Genomic DNA, 6,060 nt, shown 5'->3' with positions numbered 1-6,060 from the left:
ATTAGGGTTAGCTCGAGAGGTTAGTCATAAGTGTTATTAAATGTTCTAGGGTGTTTGCTTTTCCATAAGTTAAGTAAAGGGGAGACATTCCGAAAGCTCTTACATCCCCAGTATTCTTTAAATTTGTATTTTCACCTTTGATTTTTTGTCAGGCGTTTATTTATTCAATTTGTCATGATTTTTTTCTATTAGAGTTAGCTCGAGATCGGAGGATTTTCTTTTTCATATAAGGGTTAGTCATAAGTCTTATTAAAGTGCTAGGGTGTTTGTTTTTCCTATTGGGGTTAATTAAAGGTACTAGGTTGAATTTTTTCTTTGGGTTAGTTGAGGGAATATATTATTTAAGTTGTTTCCCTTTTTAGGGGCTTTCGGAAGGCCTCCCAAGTAAAGCGTGGTAAAGACTTGGGACGTATTGATATAGATATCTACTGACTGATAAACCAAAATTATGCCGAATAAAGCATGGCAGCGACGACAAGCACGTCGATTAAAATATGCATCTAATCGTAATCAAGCTAATCAAGAAAATGATTCAGGCCAATGTGTACGCCAAGCTGAAGAACCAAACAGTATTGACGTAGAAGTAGTCTTATCTCGAACCAGAGCTAGATCTACTAATACTACTACGACTACTACTTCCGCTACTTCTACTACTAATACTAATAATACAGAAACTGCTCCTCAACAAAATGTAGCTCAAACAGTGGAAATTACATCAGCTGCAGATCAAGAACAGGATACAATTACAATGCCTCTTATCTCACCACACAACACAGGACGCATGTACAAAGTTTGTCGTTTTTGTTCAGCAAAACTATGGCACGGTGAATCAACCTCGCTATGCTGTGCCAACGGGGAAGTATCACTGGCACCTTTACAACCCCTTCCGGATAATATAAAGAGTCTTTACACGGGTAACGACACAAATTCTAAGCATTTTCGAGAACACATCCGTGCTTACAATTCTATGTTTGCATTCGCCTCCTTGGGTGTACACGAAGATTTCTTGCCTCCTGGGATATACTGTTTCTGAGTTAGTGGTACCGTCTACCATAGAATAGGTCATATTCAACCCAACAGTGATAATGATAGACCAAAATTTGCCCAACTTTACATTTATGACACTGAACACGAAATTCAAAATAGGCTTTTTTGGAATAGAAGTCTTAATACTGATATTTTGACAACTATATCTACCATCATGGCTACTGTTAGTCCCTTTGTTGAATTATATAAGCATGCCGCTGCAGCTATTGAAGATGCTGGAAATCAAGGGAAGGATATTAGAATGGTGCTGCGAGCAGATTCATCAAAGATCCCCGTAGATATAATTTACCGACTGCTTCAGAAGTTGCTGTTTTACTCCCAGATAACCCTATCAACTGTAGTAACCGGAGGGATATTGTATTATACCGCAAATCAGATGACCATCCAAACCAACAGTCGATTATGCGTATCAGTGAAACACATCCTCACTTTGATCCGTTGCATTATGTGCTCTTCTTTCCAAAAGGAGAAGAAGGTTGGGTGCCCAACATTAAATTCAACAGAAAGCGAACCGGTCAGTTCAGTCCATCATTATTTTATGCTTATCGACTTATGGAGAGAGATAGTTTTAATGTAATCTTGCACGGAGGTCGTCTCCTGCAACAATATTGTGTTGATCAGTATGCTAAAGTTGAAGAGCAACACCTGCAATACATTCGATTTAATCAACAGTCATTACGAGCAGAATTGTATCAAGGACTGGTGGATGCAGTGTATTGAGGTGACGCACATGGAGCTACAGTAGGGACCAAAATTGTTTTACCATCTTCATTCACAGAGGGTCCAAGAAACATGCTCCAATTATACCAAGATGCAATGTCAATTGTTCGCAGATATGGTAAACCAGACTTATTTCTTACTGTGACCTGTAATCCATGTTGGCCAGAGATAACAAATGAACTGCATTTACAACAAACAGCTGCAGACCGACCAGATTTAGTCGCAAGGGTATTTAAAATGAAATTAGGGGCATTGAAGGAAGAGATAATTAAAAAAGAACTTTTTGGCAAAGTCTTAGCATATGTGAAGGTCATTGAATTTCAAAAGAGAGGCCTGCCACATTCTCACATCCTGATTATCCTTGATCGCAGTGCCAAACCCATAACTACTCAAGATATTGATAGGTTGGTGTGTGCAGAAATTCCACAAAATAAAACATTACAGAATTTAGTTTCAAAACACATGATGCATGGTCCCTGTGGCCTGGCCAATCCCAACAGTCCATGCATGAAAGATGGCAAGTGTTCCAAGAGATTTCCAAAATCATTCAGTGAGACGACACATACAAATGACTCCACTTATCCCCTGTATCAGAGACGTAATGATGGAAAATCAATCTTCAAAAGAGAAATTGCCCTTGACAATAGATGGGTTGTCCCATATAACCCGTATCTCCTCAGCAGATAATATATGGCACATATCAATCTTGAGGTATGCAACAGCATAAAAGCGGTGAAATACATGTATAAGTATGTGTACAAAGGACATGATAGAGTCATGGTAGAATTCCAAGGGGAACAAGATGATGAAATTAGAAGATTTGTTGATGCACGTTATGTTTCAGCAAGTGAATCTTGCTGGAGATTACTCCAATTTGACATGCAAGACCGATACCCGGCAGTCCAACGTTTAGCTTTGCACTTGGAAAACCAGCAGTCTGTAACTTACAGAGAAGGCCGTGCGGAAAAAGCTGTAAGGAGACTGAAAGACACCACACTAACAGCATGGTTTAAGGAGAATGCAATAAATCCTGAGGCTAATACTCTACTGTAAACTGATATGCCGGAACATTACACGTGGGATAGTAGAACGTGCATTTGGAAGAAGAGACAGAGAAACCGCCTGGCAATCGGTAGAATGTACAGCGCCCATCCAGCAGAAGGGGAGCGCTTCTTTCTTAGATTATTGCTGCAGCAAGTAAGGGGAGCAAAATCATTTGAAGACCTAAAGAGATCAGAAGTAGGAACATTACACCATACTTTTCGACAGGCCGCGTCTGCTATGGGTTTATTGGAGGACGATGATGAGTGGATAAACTGCATGGCAGAATCAGCATTTGTTGCCTCAGCAAGTCAACTCCGACAGCTTTTTGTCACGATTTTGATCTTTTGCAACCCCACAGATCCTTTTTCCTTATGGAATACTTTTCAAGGCCAGCTAGCTGAAGATTATTCTCATGTTGAAAGTATGACTGCTGAAGCTTGCGTTAGTAAGACACTTGAAGACGTTAACAGGCTTCTTATGATTCACAATACTCGTAGATCATTAAAAGATTATCAGCTGGCTGAGCCTACAGAATCATACGCAACTGCCTGTCAAGTATGGGATCCAAATGAGCAACGACAAATTGCTCACAGTCGAAAAATGAAGATGAATCATGACCAACAGTTAGCATTTACTGCCATTTTGGAAGCAATTGACGTACCTGAACAAGACCGGGTGAATAATGTCTTCTTCGTCGATGGCCCTGGTGGAACTGGCAAAACCTATGTATATAACACGCTGCTTGCAGAAATCAGAGGTCGAGGACTTTCAGCTACACCTGTTGCATCATTTGGAATTGCTGCAGAATTATTGCATGGTGGTAGAACAGCACATTCAACGTTCAAAATTCCAATTCCAATAACGGATAACAGCACCTGTAGCATCAGTCGCCAATTAAGCACAGCTAAGTTACTGAAGAGTAGTTCTCTCATAATTTGGGATGAAGCATCTATGATGGACAGGTGTGTGTTTGAATGTGTGAGCAGGACATTTTGTGACATAACAGGCAGTTTAAAACCTTTTGGGGGCAAAGTGTACTTGGAGGGGATTTTCGGCAAATTCTACCTGTTGTTAACAAAGGAAGTGAAGCCGATATATTAAGTGTCACACTTAACAAGTCAATTATTTGGAATTTTGTCACTATTTTTCACCTGAACAAGAACATGAGGGTTACTGATGACAATAAATGTTTTGCAAATTGGCTTCTCCGCATCGGAAATGGTACAGAGCCGGTTTTCAGTGAAATAGGAAAGTATTCTGTTAAATTACCTACAGCGCTATGTCTTCCTGAAAATTATCCAGAATGCTTGATAAATGCTGTATACAAATGATTTGAATCTGAACTTTGCGGATGAACGTTATCTATCAGAGAGAGCAATTTTGACTACAACCCATGAAAATGTTGACAAAATAAATGCAGCCGTTCTGTCCAGGTTGACCTCATCAACTGAACAAATTTACCGCAGTGCTAATTCCATTCAAAGTGACTCTGACATCAACTTATACCCGATTGAATTCTTGAACGAACTTACACCTCCCGGACTTCCTCCACATGCATTACATTTGAAAGCCAACAGGTCAGTCATGCTGCTTAGAAATATAAATCCTAAATCAGGCCTCCTAAATGGCACCCGTTTGTTAATAATTAAATTAGGTTCAAAAGTATTAAAAGCCAAGATAATTACCGGTAGTAGAGCTGGCGACATAGTGTTTATCCCTAGAATCAATCTGACGACAACAACGGATTCAGGCTTACCATTTATTCTAAATAGAAGACAGTTTCTGGTAAAATTGTCATATGCAATGACAATTAACAAGTCTCAAGGGCAGACATTAAGCAAGGTGGGGATTTTCTTACCACAACCGGTATTCACACACGGACAACTGTATGTTGCTGTGTCACGGGTCACAGGCCATAGTGGCTTACACTTCATGTTGGGCCACACAGAAAAATCAACCGAAGATATACCAAATTACACAGACAACGTTGTTTACTAATCTGCCTTCATTAAATGATGGTGAGTACAGTATCGAATGAAAATAGTTCTTTCCCCGCGAAATTGCGGGCTTTTTACTAGTTTGTTTAAAAAGTTCTTGGTACAACTCAAATAATTCACATTTTATGAATCAACATAAGATTATTTAATGTCAATTTTTTGTAATTTGACAAGGAAATTCGTAATTTCTGAAATTGTGTATGAACAACCACAATATTATTATTATTATCATCATTATTATAGTAGTAGTAATAGTAGTAGTAGTAGTGGTAGTAGTAGTAGTAGTAGTAGTAGTAGTAGTAGTAGTAGTAGTAGTAGTAGTAGTAGTAGTAGTAGTAGTAGTATTAGTAGTAGTAGTAGAAGTTGTTGTTGTTGTTGTTGTTTTTGTCGTTGTTGTTTTTGTTGTTGTTGTTGTTGTTGTTGTTGTTGTTCTTCTTCTTCTTCTTCTTCTTCTTCTTCTTCTTCTTCTTCTTCTTCTTCTTCTTCTTCTTCTTCTTCTTATCATTATTTTTATTATCATTTAAGTATTACTAAGAATTAAAAATTTACTACTACTACTACTACTACTACTACTACTACTACTACTACTACTACTACTACTACTCCCACTACTACTACTACTACTACTACTACTACTTCTACTACTACTACTACTACTACTACTACTACTACTACTACTACTACTACTACTACTACTACTACTACTATTACGACTACTACATCAACAACAACAACAACAACTACTACTACTACTACTACTACTACTACTACTACTACTACTACTACTACTACTACTACTACTACTACTACTACTATTACTACAAGTAATGGATGAAATAGAGGTTGCATATTTCTGTGCTTTACTACGTAGAATAAAAGACATATGGAAAGAGAAAACAAAATTGGGTGCATCCTTGACCCAAAGATTGCTCAAGGGTCAAATGTATAGACTATAGTGATCTCCGATCTTATCCTAAAATGTTTTTCTTGGAATCACCTCACTTTACCCAGGTTCAAATGAGTACCAGTTCGCTGATGAAAGTAATCTTTGACAGACTAGCGTCCTTTCAAGAGGATAATAGAGGGTCTGCATGGCTCGACGGTACGGTCTTTGCTTCGTACCCGAAAGTGGCGTTGTTAAGATGAAAAAACAAAACCATTGATGGGCAGGAAATATTATGCTACTTTGTAAGGAAGCACGAATTAAAATAGAGCAATAGAAATTTATGAAAAGTGCGCAATTAATTAAGTC

Source organism: Berghia stephanieae, chromosome 2 (assembly GCF_034508935.2).
Source record: "Berghia stephanieae isolate SIO BIC M18660-M18661 chromosome 2, UCSD_Bste_1.3, whole genome shotgun sequence".
Lineage (NCBI taxonomy): Eukaryota > Metazoa > Mollusca > Gastropoda > Nudibranchia > Aeolidiidae > Berghia > Berghia stephanieae.
The sequence above is the reverse complement of the archived record's forward strand: the minus strand, read 5'-3'. Positions refer to the sequence as shown.